This window comes from Musca domestica, unplaced genomic scaffold (genome assembly GCF_030504385.1).
Source record: "Musca domestica strain aabys unplaced genomic scaffold, Musca_domestica.polishedcontigs.V.1.1 178, whole genome shotgun sequence".
Taxonomy (NCBI): domain Eukaryota; kingdom Metazoa; phylum Arthropoda; class Insecta; order Diptera; family Muscidae; genus Musca; species Musca domestica.
Window position 1 is genome coordinate 756,980 of NW_026712236.1, and position 16,728 is coordinate 773,707.

Genomic DNA, 16,728 nt, shown 5'->3' on the forward strand with positions numbered 1-16,728 from the left:
AGGTTATGATAACGAAATTAAGTTTGCCAAGGCTGGAAGTGGAGTTGGTTCGTAGGACCCAAAAACGTTCTCTAAATATTAAGCATTCTTTAAGTGTCCTCGACAGTAAACGGCAGCGTAGCCTCGCCAACACTTGATTGCAACAAATTGTGTGGCGAAAAATGCCGGCTATGATGTTAACAAACAAATTGACACACAATTCAATGATTCGATTGTTTGCCTCGTTCGTTGGTTCGTTCTGTGAATTCTCTGTGACTGGGTAACCCATAAAAGTTGGCTGCCTGGCTGGGTAGTAAATGGTGGGCTTTAGGTCTCGTGCGTGAATTGCTCAAAGAATTTTTAACACCAATCAGGCTTGAAATTGTGATGGAGAGAGAGAGGCAAAGAGGCGAGTATTTGGAAACGCTCGTAGTTATGGTTGTTTTAATATTGCAACGTTGCTGGAATAACAAATGAATCAGAAGTTAGGCCAAAGAATTCAGTTGTGAGTGGGTCGCAAGCAAACAAACAAACAAATCGAAAAACCCTAGCCTTGTCGCAGTAGTGACGCGGAACGTCATACCAGTCCCAGTAAATATGTCGACAATGACAAATTCAATTGTATGTTGCCAGAACGTTGGCAGAAGTTTCCACAATTATTGTTGCATGGTAATGGGATTCCAGTTTACACGCACACACACACACACAGACGTACGCACAACAATTGCTTTACAATTTATTTTATTTTTGATTTTTCTATTTGATTTTCCTGCGCTCAAAGAATCAACAAAATTAAATTTAATTTCTGGGCGCGAAAATCACACGAAAACATAGACACAACGTTCTCTAATAAACCGCGAACACACACAAATAACACAATTTTTTGTTGTTGTTATTTTCGTTTCTTTCTGTGTTTTTTTTTTTTTTGTTTTTTTTTTTGTTTTTTTTTTTTTGTTTTCAATCAGAATTATGCAAATTGAATTTATTTTCACTTTTGTTTTTTTCTTTCGCTTTTTTTGCTTAGCGGTTTTGAAGTTGGATTTTGTAGTTCATTGTCATCGCCGCCGCCGCTTTCGAATACGTCGATGGCTTTTTACACGTTTCTTTTTTTTGCAAATTGATTGAAATGGAATTGAAATTTTTGTAGGGTTTGTTTTTTTTTTTTCAAAAAGTCAATAAAAAATAAACCCCAAACCGAAAAATGACGTCTCATATATTCCTCTTTTTTTCGATTAGTAATATTCAAACTGCAGGTGATTATTATTTATAATTCTCTTCTTTTTTTCGATGGCCAGTAAATCGAATTCACTAACGCCGCGTCGCCAGTCGGACAGGTGGAGAGTGTTGGCAAAACGTGCTGTCCCATCAAATTCTCAACAATGGAAAGTATTTTTTCTGCAAAAAAAAAGAAGACACGAAAAAAAAGAAAGTTTAGAATGGTAATAAATTGATAGTTAAAAAAATACGAATTCCAAAAAATCCAAAAAAGAACAACAAATATTTTGCTGGGCAAATAAAAGTGAAGGTAATATGACGCTAGCAACAAATGCCAGACAAAAACCAAGTTTTTATTAATTTTTGCACTTAATCATAATACGGCAGATACTAAAATGGCAATGAATTGCAAATATAAAACGTGTGAAATGATCAGTTTCTATGGAATTGAATTATCACATTTCCGAAGAGCCCAAAAAAGTAGACAGACAAATGAACGTTGATTTTTCTGTTAATTTTTACCATTTCAGTATGGAATATTTGCACAAGTAATTTAAGATTATGTGTGGTTATGTAGAGAAAGGTGTTACCTACGTGTCTCTTTGAGTCACACGGCTGATAATATAACACATCGAAAGAGAATTCACGGAAATAACCAATAGCCGACCCTGTGGGCCATAAAATTGAATTTTCATAGAAAACACAGTGGTCAAAAATAGATCTTCCCACAGACAACCAAGAGGTCTTCTTCCAAAATACCACTCGGTATTCTCAAAGAAAATCAATGCCTTTTAATAATTGGCCAAAAAAGCCTTGTGTATCCTCCCTAAAACATTTTCCCGAAAAAGGCCAATCAGATTTATCTTTGAAGGCCGCTACCATTTCTTATAAAATGTCCATAGGTATTCTCCTAAACGGTCAATCTGACCTACCATTTCTTACAAAGTACGCGTAGGTTTTCTCTTAAACGTCTAATATTATCTCCCACGGCATGTCTTCTCCCAGGTATTTTCATAACAGATACAGACAACTCAAATAAAATCAGGAGGTCTTTGCATAAAAGTTCACTAGGCCACTTAAAAGAACAACAGTGTTCCAAATAGAATACCTCAAGAAAAAGAATAATGGTAATTTCATTAAAGACCAACAGGCCTTCTTATAGAAAATCCAGAGATTGCCTCACAGAAGAGGTCATGGTCTTCGAAAATATCATTATCCCTTCCCATGAAGAAAAAAAGTATCTGGTAGATTTACCTTAGAAAACCAAGAGGACTTCTCAAAGAAGAGTTCCTGCCAAAGAAGACCATAAGGGTATCTTCCAGCAGGCCATGCGATAAAAGACCAAGTACCTACAGAATGAGGAGTTCTATGAGGTGTTCATGTCTGTAATGAAAACAACTGTAAGTTTTCTGTGAAAAAGCTAATAATCACCTAAAAGACCAAAAAAGAGTTTTTTTTTCACAGAAGACCAATAGCTCTTCTTTTAGAAAATCAAGAGGTTATCTCATAGCAAACCCAGAGGACTTTGTCCTAAAGACTATCACTACCTTTTCCCATAGAAGAAAACAGGCTCTACTCATAAAATATCATCAACGAATATTATCTTCGCAAAGAAGACAATCGGAGTAACTTTCAAAATATCAACAAATAGAGGACCAATAGGGTTTCTCATAAAAGTCACCGAAGACCACTAGGCCTCCTCAAAGAAAACAAGAATTCTAATAGTAGACCGCTCGGACTTCACATAGAACACCAATAGGTAATAAGAAGATCGTCTCACAGTCTTAACTTAGAAAAATCAAAACTTCTTCATAGAACACCACCCCAATCACAAGATTTGTTCTACAACTCTCGGTCATCCTACAGAATGCCTTTGGATCTTCTTATTGAAAGCCTCTTGCTCATGAAATAAAACAAAAAAACTCTAGTTCGTTTTAATAAAAGTTATGTTGAGCTTCGATTGGATCCTTTAATGCCACAAGCTCTTCTAGAATTTCTCAAGGTTTCCTGTTAGGAGATCTCTACGTCTTCTCCATGGTCTCGTCGTACCAGAACACTAAATTCTGGAACCGTTATGTCGTCTTATAGAAGATCTCCAGACCTTCCTCCACAAAGCCTACAAGATCTTCTAATTGAAGAACTCTATTCCATAAGTTCTTTTCGTAGAAGACAACTCTACGACTTCGCAGAAAGGACCTCTGGGGTCTTTTTATGGAACATCTTCAAGTTCTAGCATTGAAAAACTCCAATCCTTTTTATAGAAAATCTCTAGGTCTTCTCAAAGACAATCTCTAGCTTTCATCAAGACTTTTAATGGGAATCACTTGATCTTATCATGGCTATAGGTTCTATTATAGAAGGCTTCTGATAGAGAATCCCAAGTACTCTAGAGCAAGAGTTATACTTACTACTGTCATTAGAAAATTATCCTCAATAAAACCCAATGTTGTTACCTGTTGGCCCTTAAAAACATATTATCCAAAAATTCGTATGTCCAGATCCCTAGGAATATTTCATAAAATCAACGATGATCGACCTAAAGGATCTTAAGAATATTTTCTAAAGAAATCAACTATATTTTGGACTGGAGATCATTGAGAAAATATCCTTAAAAAGTCCGCTTTAAAAACAAATTTTTTTTAAATTCGGACATTATTCGTAATATATACAGGATTAGCACGTGCCCGCTACTCCGTCAGCGAAAAATCTAACAGTTCGTGTTAGCACTTTTAAGTACTCTCCATGTGTATGCTCTAAAAGTACCTCTAACTACTTTTCAAAAACTTATAGCACACACGGCCAAAACCACCAGAGACTCCAACTGTGACCTCAGTATCAAATTTTAGAATTTCAGGTCCATACCTTTACCCAATACCAAATTTAGTATCATATCCAAAACAATCTACAGCTCTCCATCCTAGGCAACAATAGTGTTGGAAAACTAGTACCATTTAGTACTTTTTGACGCATTTGCAAAACCACTACCAGAGGTCCAATCCAGATACCAATAGAGAGCTCAATATACAATTTCGGGATTCCAGCCCTATTCCAATACTCAATTCAGAACCACTTAGTACTTTTCACAATTTTTAAGCTCTAGCCGCTCAGAAAGTACCAAATGGTAATAATATAAAAGTTTAGTGTCATTTTTGGACTTTTCGTAACTATAAAGGTCGAGTTTCCAAAAACCCTTCAGTACTACATCAGTGACTCTTATTCCAAATTTTGGCTCATTCTGTTTGTCCAAACAAAGTATTAATTTTTAGTACATCTTAGTACTTTGCGTATCCTTTTAATACGAGTTGCCAAAACTCAGCCTTATCACACGCCAGAACTGATCCTCGTGCACAATTTCAAGATTCTAGCTTAGCCGTGTCGTCTGGGCGTTGGTTCTTAGTCAGTCAGTCAGTCAGTCAGTCATTTTTATTCAATCACCGATTATTGCCCTGGTTAGAGCTTTTTAATATAGCTCCTTCCTTAATCCATGTGACCAATACGTCTCCAAGGGTTGAGCCTTTAGGGTGATGAATAAATATTATTTTCAAAATTCTTCATATTCTTGATTATTTATTATGGTTGAGGATTGAGGATTATTTATTATGGTTTTCTTCCATTTTCCTCTTTGTGATATCTAAATTTTCTCCGACAATGCCCCACTAATGATGCATAATAACTTAAAACTTCCCGCCAGCAACAAAAACTTGAGAGTCATCGCAAGAATTACCCTTTATAAAAATGACATAACCTTATTTTTGTTACAAATAACCCGTAACAGGACAGAATATAATATCTTTCTGTAACACCAAAACAAAAAAGTTCAAACACCTGCAGGTACGACGGTAATTACATACTTTGTCACAATTTCAAGTAATTTATAATTATTTTGGTGTAACTTTATTTTTAATTCATTTCAATTTCTTTAACACCTGATATTGAAAAGCTGACAAAAATAAAAATTCATGAGTCCAAGCGACCGTCTATCCGTCCGCTCCTTCCTGATGGACGTGACTTTATTATAAATTCGGTTATTCTGTTTTTGTTGTTGTTTTAATTAATTTCGTTATAAATTTTTCTCCTCTCAAAATATTACGGTTAATTTTCCAACTCCACCGAAAGAGCCTAAATTACTGGATGTAAAAATGAGAGAGAGGCAGAGAACAAAACAAATTGCTTGATTAAATTTTTAAATTATTGTTCGCCGTATTCAAACAATAATAAGTTCGTCGTAATGACCGAGTAAGAAAAGTTTATTTTTGGAATTTTAAGAATAGCTCTTTAGAAAGTTTTCTTCTCATGTTCGTGTCTGACGGCGAAGGCGAAATGGAAGAAGTTTTACACAGTTTAAGGCCCAATTGTAATTAGGGCTAACATTAACAACCAGAATTGACGTCAAGTAAGGAAATGAAATGTGAAAACTTTCTTTTAAAAACAGATTAACTTCGTAAGTAGGAAATGCGGCAGCATTTGGAGTGTTAAACACGTGCTGTCGTCCCTTGAAGGGATTCACACCAAAAAAAAAAAAAAAACATTATGGAAGGAATTGTGGTGGGCTTTAGTGTCTTGAGTAATATTAAAATAGAAGGGTGACAAGCAAATTGTTACTTGGGAGGTATAACTCAAACAATACCTCCCATAGGTGGTCAACGTGGATTTTTCTTAAACGTGGATTTTTAAAGAATATTTTTAGAGCTAACTTTAGACCCTTAAACGTGGATTTTTAAAGAATATTTTTAGAGGTAACTTTAGACCCTTAAACGTGGATTTTTAAAGAATATTTTTAGAGCTAACTTAGACCCTTAAACGTGGATTTTTAAACAATATTTTTAAAGCTAACTTTAGACCCTTAAACGTGGATTTTTAAAGAATATTTTTAGAGCTAACTTTAGACTCTTAAACGTGGATTTTTAAACAATATTTTTAGAGGTAACTTTAGACCCTTAAACGTGGATATTTAAAGAATATTTTTAGAGGTAACTTTAGACCCTTTAACGTGAATTTTTAAAGAATATTTTTAGAGCTAACTTTAGACCCTTAAACGCGGATTTTTAAAGAATATTTTTAGAGGTAACTTTAGACCCTTAAACGTGAATTTTTAAAGAATATTTTTAGAGCTAACTTTAGACCCTTAAACGTGGATTTTTAAAGAATAGACCCTTAAACGTGGATTTTTAAAGAATAGACCCTTAAACGTGGATTTTTAAAGAATATTTTTAGAGCTAACTTTAGACCCTTAAACGTGGATTTTTAAAGAATAGACCCTTAAACGTGGATTTCTAAAGAATATTTTTAGAGCTAACTTTAGACCCTTAAACGTGGATATTTAAAGAATATTTTTAGAGGTAACTTTAGACCATTTAACGTGAATTTTTAAAGAATATTTTTAGAGGTAACTTTAGACCCTTAAACCTGAATTTTTAAAGACTATTTTTAGAGGTAACTTTAGACCCTTAAACGTGGTTTGTTAGGGAATATTTTTAGAGGTAACTTTAGACCCATAAACGTGGATTGTTAAGAATATTGTTAGAAGTAACTTTAGACCTATAAACGTGGATTTTCAAAGAATATTTTTAGAGCTAACTTTAGACCCTTAAATATGGATTTTTAATGAGTATTTTTAGAGCTAACTTTAGACCCTTAAATGTGGATTTTTAATGAGTATTTTTAGAGGCAACTTTAGACCCTTAAATGTGGATTTTTAATGAATATTTTTACAGGTAACTTTAAACCTTAAACGTGGATTTTTAAAGAATATTTGTAGAGTTACCTAACGTGGATTTTTTAAAAATATTTTTAGAGTTACCAAACGTGGATTTTTTTAAAATATATTTAAAGTCACCAAACGTTATTTTTTTTTTTATTTTTAGGGTTGCCAAACGTGTATTTTTTAATATTTTTAGGGTTACCAAACGTGGATTTTTTAAAAAAATATTTTTAGGTTAACCAAACGTGAATTTTTTTAATATTTTTAGGGTTACCAAACGTGGATTTCTTTTAAAAATATTTTTACGGTAACCAGACGTTGATTTTTTTAAATGTTTTAAGAGTTACCAAACGTGATTTTTTTTTTGAAAATATATTTTGAGTTACCAAACGTTGATTTTTTTAAAATATTTTTATAGTTACCAAACGTGGATTTTTTAAAAATATTTTTAGAGTTACCAGGCGTGGATTTTTTAAAAATATTTTTAGAGTTACCAAACGTGGATTTTTTAAAAATATTTTTAGATTTACCAAACATGGATTTTTTTAAAAATATTTTTAGATTTACCAAACGTGGATTTTTTAAAAATATTTTTAGATTTACCAAACGTGGATTTTTTAAAAATATTTTTAGATTTACCAAACGTGGATTTTTTAAAAATATTTTTAGGTTTACCAAACGTGGATTTTTTAAAAATATTTTTAGATTCACCAAACGTGGATTTTTTAAAAATATTTTTAGATTTACCAAACGTGGATTTTTTAAAAATATTTTTAGATTTACCAAACGTGGATTTTTTAAAAATATTTTTAGATTTACCAAACGTGGATTTTTTAAAAATATTTTTAGATTTACCAAACGTGGATTTTTTAAAAATATTTTTAGATTTACCAAACGTGGATTTTTAAAAATATTTTTAGAGTTACCAAACGTGGATTTTTAAAAATATTTTTAGAGTTACCAAACGTGGATTTTTAAAAATATTTTTAGAGCTACCAAACGTGGATTTTTAAAAATATTTTTAGAGTTACCAAACGTGGATTTTTTTAAAATATATTTAAAGTCACCAAACGTTATTTTTTTTTTTTATTTTTAGGGTTGCCAAACGTGTATTTTTTAATATTTTTAGGGTTACCAAACGTGGATTTTTTAAAAAAATATTTTTAGGTTAACCAAACGTGAATTTTTTTAATATTTTTAGGGTTACCAAACGTGGATTTCTTTTAAAAATATTTTTACGGTAACCAGACGTTGATTTTTTTAAATGTTTTAAGAGTTACCAAACGTGATTTTTTTTTGAAAATATATTTTGAGTTACCAAACGTTGATTTTTTTAAAATATTTTTATAGTTACCAAACGTGGATTTTTTAAAAATATTTTTAGAGTTACCAGGCGTGGATTTTTTAAAAATATTTTTAGAGTTACCAAACGTGGATTTTTTAAAAATATTTTTAGATTTACCAAACATGGATTTTTTTAAAAATATTTTTAGATTTACCAAACGTGGATTTTTTAAAAATATTTTTAGATTTACCAAACGTGGATTTTTTAAAAATATTTTTAGATTTACCAAACGTGGATTTTTTAAAAATATTTTTAGGTTTACCAAACGTGGATTTTTTAAAAATATTTTTAGATTCACCAAACGTGGATTTTTTAAAAATATTTTTAGATTTACCAAACGTGGATTTTTTAAAAATATTTTTAGATTTACCAAACGTGGATTTTTAAAAATATTTTTAGAGTTACCAAACGTGGATTTTTAAAAATATTTTTAGAGTTACCAAACGTGGATTTTTAAAAATATTTTTAGAGCTACCAAACGTGGATTTTTAAAAATATTTTTAGAGTTACAAAACGTGGATTTTTAAAAATATTTTTAGAGTTACCAAACGTGGATTTTTAAAAATATTTTTAGAGTTACCAAACGTGGATTTTTAAAAATATTTTTAGAGTTACCAAACGTGGATTTTTGAAAATATTTTTAGAGTTACCAAACGTGGATTTTTAAAAATATTTTTAGAGTTACCAAACGTGGATATTTTTAAAAAAATATATTATTAGAGTTACCAAACGTGCATTTTTTTAAAATATTTTTAGGGTTACCAAACGTGCATTTTTTTAAATATTTTTAGGGTTACCAAACGTGGTTTTTTTTAAATATTTTTAGGGTTACCAAACGTGGATTTTTTAAAAATATTTTTAGAGTTACCAAACGTGGATTATTTTAAAAAATATTTTAAGAGTTATCAAACGTGGATTTTTTACAAATATTTTTACGGTTACCAAACGTGGATTTTTTTTTTAAATATTTTTAGAGTTACCAAACGTGGATTTTTTTTTAAATATTTTTAGAGTTACCAAACGTGGATTTTTTTAAAAATATTTTTAGAGTTACCAAACGTGGATTTCTTAAAAATATTTTAGAGTTACCAAACGTGGATTTCTTAAAAATATTTTAGAGTTACCAAACGTGGATTTTTTAAACATATTTTTAGAGTTACCAAACGTGGATTTCTTAAAAATATTTTAGAGTTACCAAACGTGGATTTCTTAAAAATATTTTAGAGTTACCAAACGTGGATTTTTTAAACATATTTTTAGAGTTACCAAACGTGGATTTTTTTTTAATGTTTTTAGATGTATCTTTTTTTTACTTTACACAAGCAATTACTTTCCCTAAAGTCAGCCTCCCTATCCATTGCCACCACCACAATTTTGATAGCAACATTTTTAAAGATAACCATAAATCTGATTTTAATTCCATGACTACTTTCCCACCCTGCAAGACTTTCATCAATAAATCCGAACCGAATATAAACTTCTAATCACCATTAAAAAAATTAGCCGTAGGGTCTTGATGGCCTATTTAAATGTTTTGCTAGTTTTTGAAGTTTAATGTAAAAGTACCAACGCCTTCTCTTTGCCTCCTTTCCTTTTGCTCCGCTTCAATGGAGGGTTACTTTTTGGTAGGGCGCCGAAAAGAAATCTTTAAAATTACAAAAGTTTGGAGGTTTTTGAAATGAATGCAAGCGAAAAATGGAAATGTGTGCTGCAGTATACAACACCAAAAAAAGTAAACTTAGTCGTTTAGTTTGTTCGCCTGTGTGTCGCTTAACTTTTCGTCAAGAAAAAAAAACCGAGTTAAGTAAAACTTTTGGTAAAACTAAAATTAAACCGTTAAGGTTTCTGTTTCTTGTTAACGACAGAAAGTCTGTTGTTTTCTTTCATTTCATTTCAATATGTTTGAATGTCTGGCCAGAAAAAAAAATAAATTTGCAAAACTTAAATAAAAAAGCCAACAACAACTGACAATGAGAGTTTTATTTACAACACCACAAACGAAAGAGAATTAAAAAAAACGAAAAAATAAAAATGTTAAACCAAAAAACGCTAACAACTGCTACTGTTGTCAATAGATTCCAGGCCCAAAATAGAAAGAGAACGTAACGTAGCAAATTGTCAACCAACCAACTTCGAATGCCAGCAAAGTCAGAAAAACGCGACAAACCCAACCAAATAGTATTTCAGAAGTGACGATAAGAGCAAATAAGAAAACAACCAACAACAACAAAAACCGGCAACAAACAGCAAAACTGTCATTATGTTGGTTACATTCGTTTGGTAAGAAACTATTGACAATTTTTATTTCGTTTGTTTGGTTGGTGGATAGTAGTTTTCTTACTGCCAAAGGTTGGTTTTTTTTTTCCTTCTTTTGTAGAATTCGTGGTTTTGCTCCTTAACTTTGTACGTTTTTTCGTGGCATCCACGAATATATGTGACCTGCACAATTTGCCGGTATTGGTTTCGCTCTCTTTAGAGAAAAACAGTTACACGCACATACACATATACATATATAACAAAGGCCGTTTCATAAGGCGTTTCTTGTTGAAGAATAGAAAAAAAAAACGAATATAAAAATTAGCAGTGGTAAGATTCAGATTTTTTACAAATAACTTTTGAAGGACCTTCGGTGTTTCAAAAATGAAATACATTAATTTCAAAAATGAAATACATTAATAAATTTGCTATTTTTTAAATATTTTTTATTGGCCATTAATGTTGCCGTCATGGATTTTTTAATGAGTATTTTTTCATTGATCAACAGAGACATAATGATCGACGTTTGAGACAACTCTGTTAGGGGACATTAGATAAAATAAAAAAAATGAAATTAGACCTACAAGTATGTTTTACGGAAGGTGAGTATTTATTACGAATATAATGGTCCATGCATCCATACCTAGATTTCATTAATATTATTATTAGAAAATTTTAAAATTATTTTTGGAAGTTCAATAAGATCCACACAATGGGAGTTTTTTTTTTAATATTTTAAACCCATAAACACCGGAACCATAATTTTTTTTTTTTTTTGAATTCTTAAAGTTCTATTAGTCTTATAAACGTTGTCATTTTTTTATTTTATTTTTTTTTTTTTTTTTTTGAAAAATATTTTTAAAGGCCCATCAGAACCAAAAACGAAATTAAAATTAAAAATTAAGAAAAATCAGAGCAAAAAAGTGATTTTTTTTAAATTATTTCGTTTAATGGAGCGTAAGACTCACAATTTCTTCCAATATTTTAGAAGGACCATGAGCCCTAAAAACGTCGATGTTTAACTAATTTTTTTAAAGGGTTGTCTGATCCATGGTTCCATTTTTACCCATACCTAGACCCAACACGTGAATTTTTAAGAATATTTTCAGAGGTACTATCAGATATATAAACGTGAATTTTTAAGGAATATTTTTAAAGATACCATCAGACCCATAAAAGTGAATTTTGAAAGAATATTTTTAAAGGCACCATCACACCTACCACCAGGTACCATCAGACCTATAAACGTGGATTTTTAAAGAATATTTTTAGAGGTATCGTTAGACCCATAAACGTGCATTTTTAAGAAATACTTTCTGAGGTACCATCAGACCCATAAAGGTGGATTTTTAAAGAATATTTTTAGAGACACCATCAGACCCATTATGTGGACTTTTAAGGAATATTTAAAGAGGTAACTTTAGAACCATAAACGTGGATTTTTAAAGAATATTTTTTTGAGGTACCATCAAACCCCTAAACTAGAATTTGTAAATAATATATTTATAGGTACCATCAGACCCATGAACGTGGATTTTTAAGTAATATTTTTAGAGGTAACTTTAGACCCTTAAACGCGGATTTTTAAAGAATATATTTTAAGGTACCATCAAACCCCTAAACTAGGATTTTTAAAGAATATTTTTAGAGGTAACTTTAGACCCCTAAACGTGGATTTTTAAAGAATATGTTTTAAGGTACCATCAAACCCCTAAACTAGGATTTTTAAAGAATATTTTTACAGGTACCGTCAGATCCATAAACGTTGTTTATTAAAGAATATTTAGAGGTATCATCAAAACCCCTAAACTAGGATTTGTAAGAGTATTTTTAGAGGTACCGTCAGATCCAAAACGTAGTTTCTTAAAGAATATTTTTAGAGGTACCATCAAACCCCATAACTAGAATTTGTGAAAAAAAATGTTATGAGGTACCATCAGACCCCTAATTGTACATTTTCCTTCCAAATAGTGGAGGGGTTTAAAGTACAGACTCGGCCGATCATAGTTGTTTTTTAAGAATATTTTTACGGCTTAGAATATATTTTTAATATTTTTAATGGACGTTAATTTGTATGACTTTTGTTAATACATTTGTAAAGGACGTAGATATTTGAGACTGTTTAGAGGAAGTACATTTTAAGACCATTTAAGAGGAGGTCTAATAGAAATACATTTTGAAGAATATGAAATTTGAAGACTTTTTAAGGACAATGATACTGAAGGCTTTTTAATGAATGTTGTTTCTGAGACGTGTATTTTAAGGATATTTTAAGTTTTAAGACCTTTTAAAAGGGTGTGCATTCTTTAGACTGCGAAAAGGACGTGAATCTTTAAGATACTTATTGTTGGGGGGGTGTTTTCTTAGAACGTGGATTTGTAATACATTTGTAAAGGAAATCCTATTTTTATGAGAGGTCGATCATGAAGGCATTTTGAAGGATGTGGAATTATAAGATTTTTTAAGGACACAAACTTTATAGTCTTTGTAATTGATCTAGTTTCTACGAATTGTGTCAAAGGCATGATATTTGAGGTGAGGATTTTTAGACTACGTAGGCCATGAATTTTAGCATTTGTTTTTAGGATAGTGGAATTCCAAGACATTCTAAAGTACAAAACCAGGGAGCTTTTTAAGTTTTTTTTTCGAAGAACCTTAGATCTAAAATTGTGATATTGAAGGGTCGTTAGTTTTTTTAATTATAAAATGTTCAACCACAGTTAAATGTTTGCTCCACTGTCTCATTTCAAACGAAGTATTTATTTCACACGTACAAAATTACAACTATTGGTTGCACGTATTGAGAAAAACAGTAGGCAACAATGGCATAGCTCTAAGATAGCGAAAGCAACAACAAAATTAAAGCATAAAATCTAGTTTTGTGCAATGAACAATTGTTGGGTCTTATGGAACAAACTCATTGAATTGTGTTCGACGAATTCTGTAACGTTTCGATTCTTTCATTCTATTTTCGAGCAGCTTTTTTTCCACTGAGAAGGTATGGGTTTTTTTCTGGCTGCAAGCATAGTTTACTATTTGACACACACACAGGCCCATGCATGCAGAATAAAAAGCACATCGACAATGATGGTGATTACTGGTACTGGAACAGCACTACCATACTGTCGAGGTCATGCACCAGTTTGTGTTTTTTCTTCGTTCGGTTTCTCCGTTTCACATTAGTTTTCGTTGTCGTCTCAGTCTTTTTGCTGCCACACTTTGCCACCAGCTACACAACACAAATGACATAAAATCAGAAAAAGATACCTTTCGATTTTTGTGGCATATTCCATATGAGAATGCTTGGCTGGCTGGCTGACTGTCTGCTTTTGGCAGCCATCTACACTTGGGCCATTTGTTGATGCTCTAATAATGACAGGCAGGCAGGCAGGCAGTCAGACTAGGCATGCATTTGAGCCGAATGAAATAATAGGTTAGTGGCGTTCATTTTCCAACGTTTGGGTTTCTTAAAGCTGTAGGCTCTATTTTAAAGATGAAATTCTTTTCCATTTTTTTTTTCATTCAAATTAAATTTGATTTGAAAGAAATTTTGAAAAGTTAAGACAGCTGTTCATTTTGTTGCAATGTTTAACTGTGCCTTCAGAACAGATACCCATTGTGATATGTGTCTAGAGGGCTTTTGTTACTTTTTTTCATTGTTGTGTGCTCACTGCAATCGCTGGCGGAGATCCGGTTAGGCATTGAAATAGAAATCATAATAAAAACTGAAAATATACATATTTTTCCAGTTTTTTTTTTCTTTTCTTCCGTTTCCATTTCCATGAAGTAAATGCTTAAGTTGTGATGACACTTGTTTCACGGAAATAACAGTGTTACTTGCGATGTGACATAGATGCAAATATCCTTGAAAGGTGTGGTTGACGACAGTTAATGACAAATACTGTGGCCATGACTTAAAAGAGAGAAAGTTGTTTCGTTTCAATGATGGTCAACATAAATGGGTCAAGATTAGATTTTTGGTTTTAGAAATGAAGAATCAGAAAATGGAGTTTGTCATTTATGTGATTTGAGGTCATAATGTCTTTCTCACAGCCTAATCTGCCGGATACACCACCAAGGTGTTAATGGATGGCTCCAAAGTGAGCATGGAATCGGCTCTAGTATAATCGCACATGAGGTAAACACACCAACCTCTGGTAACTATCGAAAATGGAAATCACACCAACTAGGCTGATATGGAAAAGTCCACATGAAAATTTTAGAATCCTTCAACAGTTCGAGTTAAGCCTATTTATTTCTCAATAGGCACAACTTGCTCAGTGTAGGATTTTTTTTATCAAAACTTCATACATCGTACTAAATTTTCAGACCTTAAAGGTTTTATACCTTATTTAATTTTCTTATACCCTCTACCACCGTATTTACATTTTTTTATATATTAACTTTGTCATTCCGTTTATAACCCCTCGAAATATACATTTTAGACCCCATAAACAATACATATTTTTGATCAGCATAAAATTAGTGTATATTATGTATATTAGGTCTGCAGGACTTTTGGTATTGAAAATGGGACATGTAGGTCCACGTTTTGGTATAGCCCCCATATAATACTACATCCCGATATTGGGTATTTTGATGATTTTACCGTCATTATTCACCGGAAATGTTTCAAATTTGGTATTTGAAGTTCGAAATAAATACTACAGCCTATGACAGAAAATTGTCTGTGCAGATCCACATTTTGGTATAGCCCCCATATAATGGTACATCCCGATATTCGGTATTTTGATGATTTTAGCGTCTTTATTCAACGAAATTGTTTCAAATTTGGTAGTTGAAGTTCGTAATGGGTACTACAGCCTATGACAGAAAATTGTCTGTGCAGATCCACGTTTTGGTATAGCCCCCATATAATGGTTCCTCCCTATATTAGGTATGAACTACATTATTCACCGATCTTTTTTCAAGTTTCGCATTTGAATATTGTAATGGCTTATGACAAAAGCTACCTATGCAGGTCCACGTCGTCGTATAGACCCTAAAATAACGGTCATATTCGGTATTTTTAAGATTTTAACAAAATTTCATTTCATAAATCACTTCCAGATACCTACATGCATAATTTCGGGATTTCCGCCCCGTTTCTTCACCCAATATTATTTAGTACTTTTTGTACAACTATAGTATACATTTCCAAAGGAGCCTCCATATTTTAACCACAACAGAGACCTCAACACCAAATATGGTGATTTCAGCTCTGATTTTTCATCCAGTACCAAATGTAATACAATTTATTAAATTTTGGGATTTCAGCTCTATTCCTTCATCCAATACCAAAGTTAGTACTAATTAGTACTTTTTGTACAATTATGGTACCGTTTTCCAAAACAACCTCCATATCTCAATTCCAGATACCAACAGAGAAAACAATAGGAAATTTCGGGATTTAGCTTTTTTCCTTCACCCAATACCAAATTTTGTACCATTTCCAAATTTACCACCAAATTTCGGGATTTAGCTTTTTTCCTTCACCCAATACCATATTTTGTACCATTTCGTACTTTTCGTGCAATTATAGCACAAATTTCCAAAACAACTTCCACACCTCAGACCCCAACATCAAATTTTTGAACATCAGCCCTATCCTTTCAACCAATGCCAAATAAGGTACCATTCAGTACTTTTCTTCCAAAAAATGAAGAGTGACCCAAATACTAAATTTCTGATTTCAAGCATTATTATTTGGTCCTTTTTATAATTAGTAAATATTTCCAAAACCACCTCACAAACCAACCACGAACAACAGGAACCCTACAGCAAAATTTCAAAATTCCAGCTTCACCCGTTCACCCTAAATCAAACAGTTCCAAATTTAGTACCATTTAGTACAGTTCGCACACTAAGTACATATTTCCAAAAACATCTTCATTTATCAAATTTACTTTCCAACCTTGATTCTCATACCAAATTACAAGTGTTTAACTCTATTCGTTCACCTAATACCAAATTGTGCCATTTTAGAAGTTTAGTACTATTTTAGCACTTTTCGTAATCTTAAAGTTTCCAAAATGATTTCCAAAAAACTCTTTGGTGGATCTATTCTGCACTCCATTATTGGCTCTCATTGCAAATTTCAGAATGTTTTCTGTATCACTTCACCCAACGCCAAATATTGTACCATTTAGTAATTTTCGTACAATCATACATATTTCACAATAATAGTACATATTTAGAACTCTTAGTACAATTACACAGTTCATAATTATAG

General features: G+C 31.8%; 1 long non-coding RNA gene across 1 annotated transcript in view; it reads right to left on the reverse strand.

Moving 5' to 3' along the window:
* Positions 1-605: 605 nt before the first annotated feature.
* Positions 606-16,728, reverse strand: part of LOC101888663 (uncharacterized) — a 48,145-nt gene continuing 32,022 nt past the window's right edge. Inside the window, exon 2 of the long non-coding RNA XR_225670.4 lies at positions 606-1,374. This is a non-coding gene — a long non-coding RNA (uncharacterized LOC101888663). The remainder of the gene's footprint in view (positions 1,375-16,728) is intronic.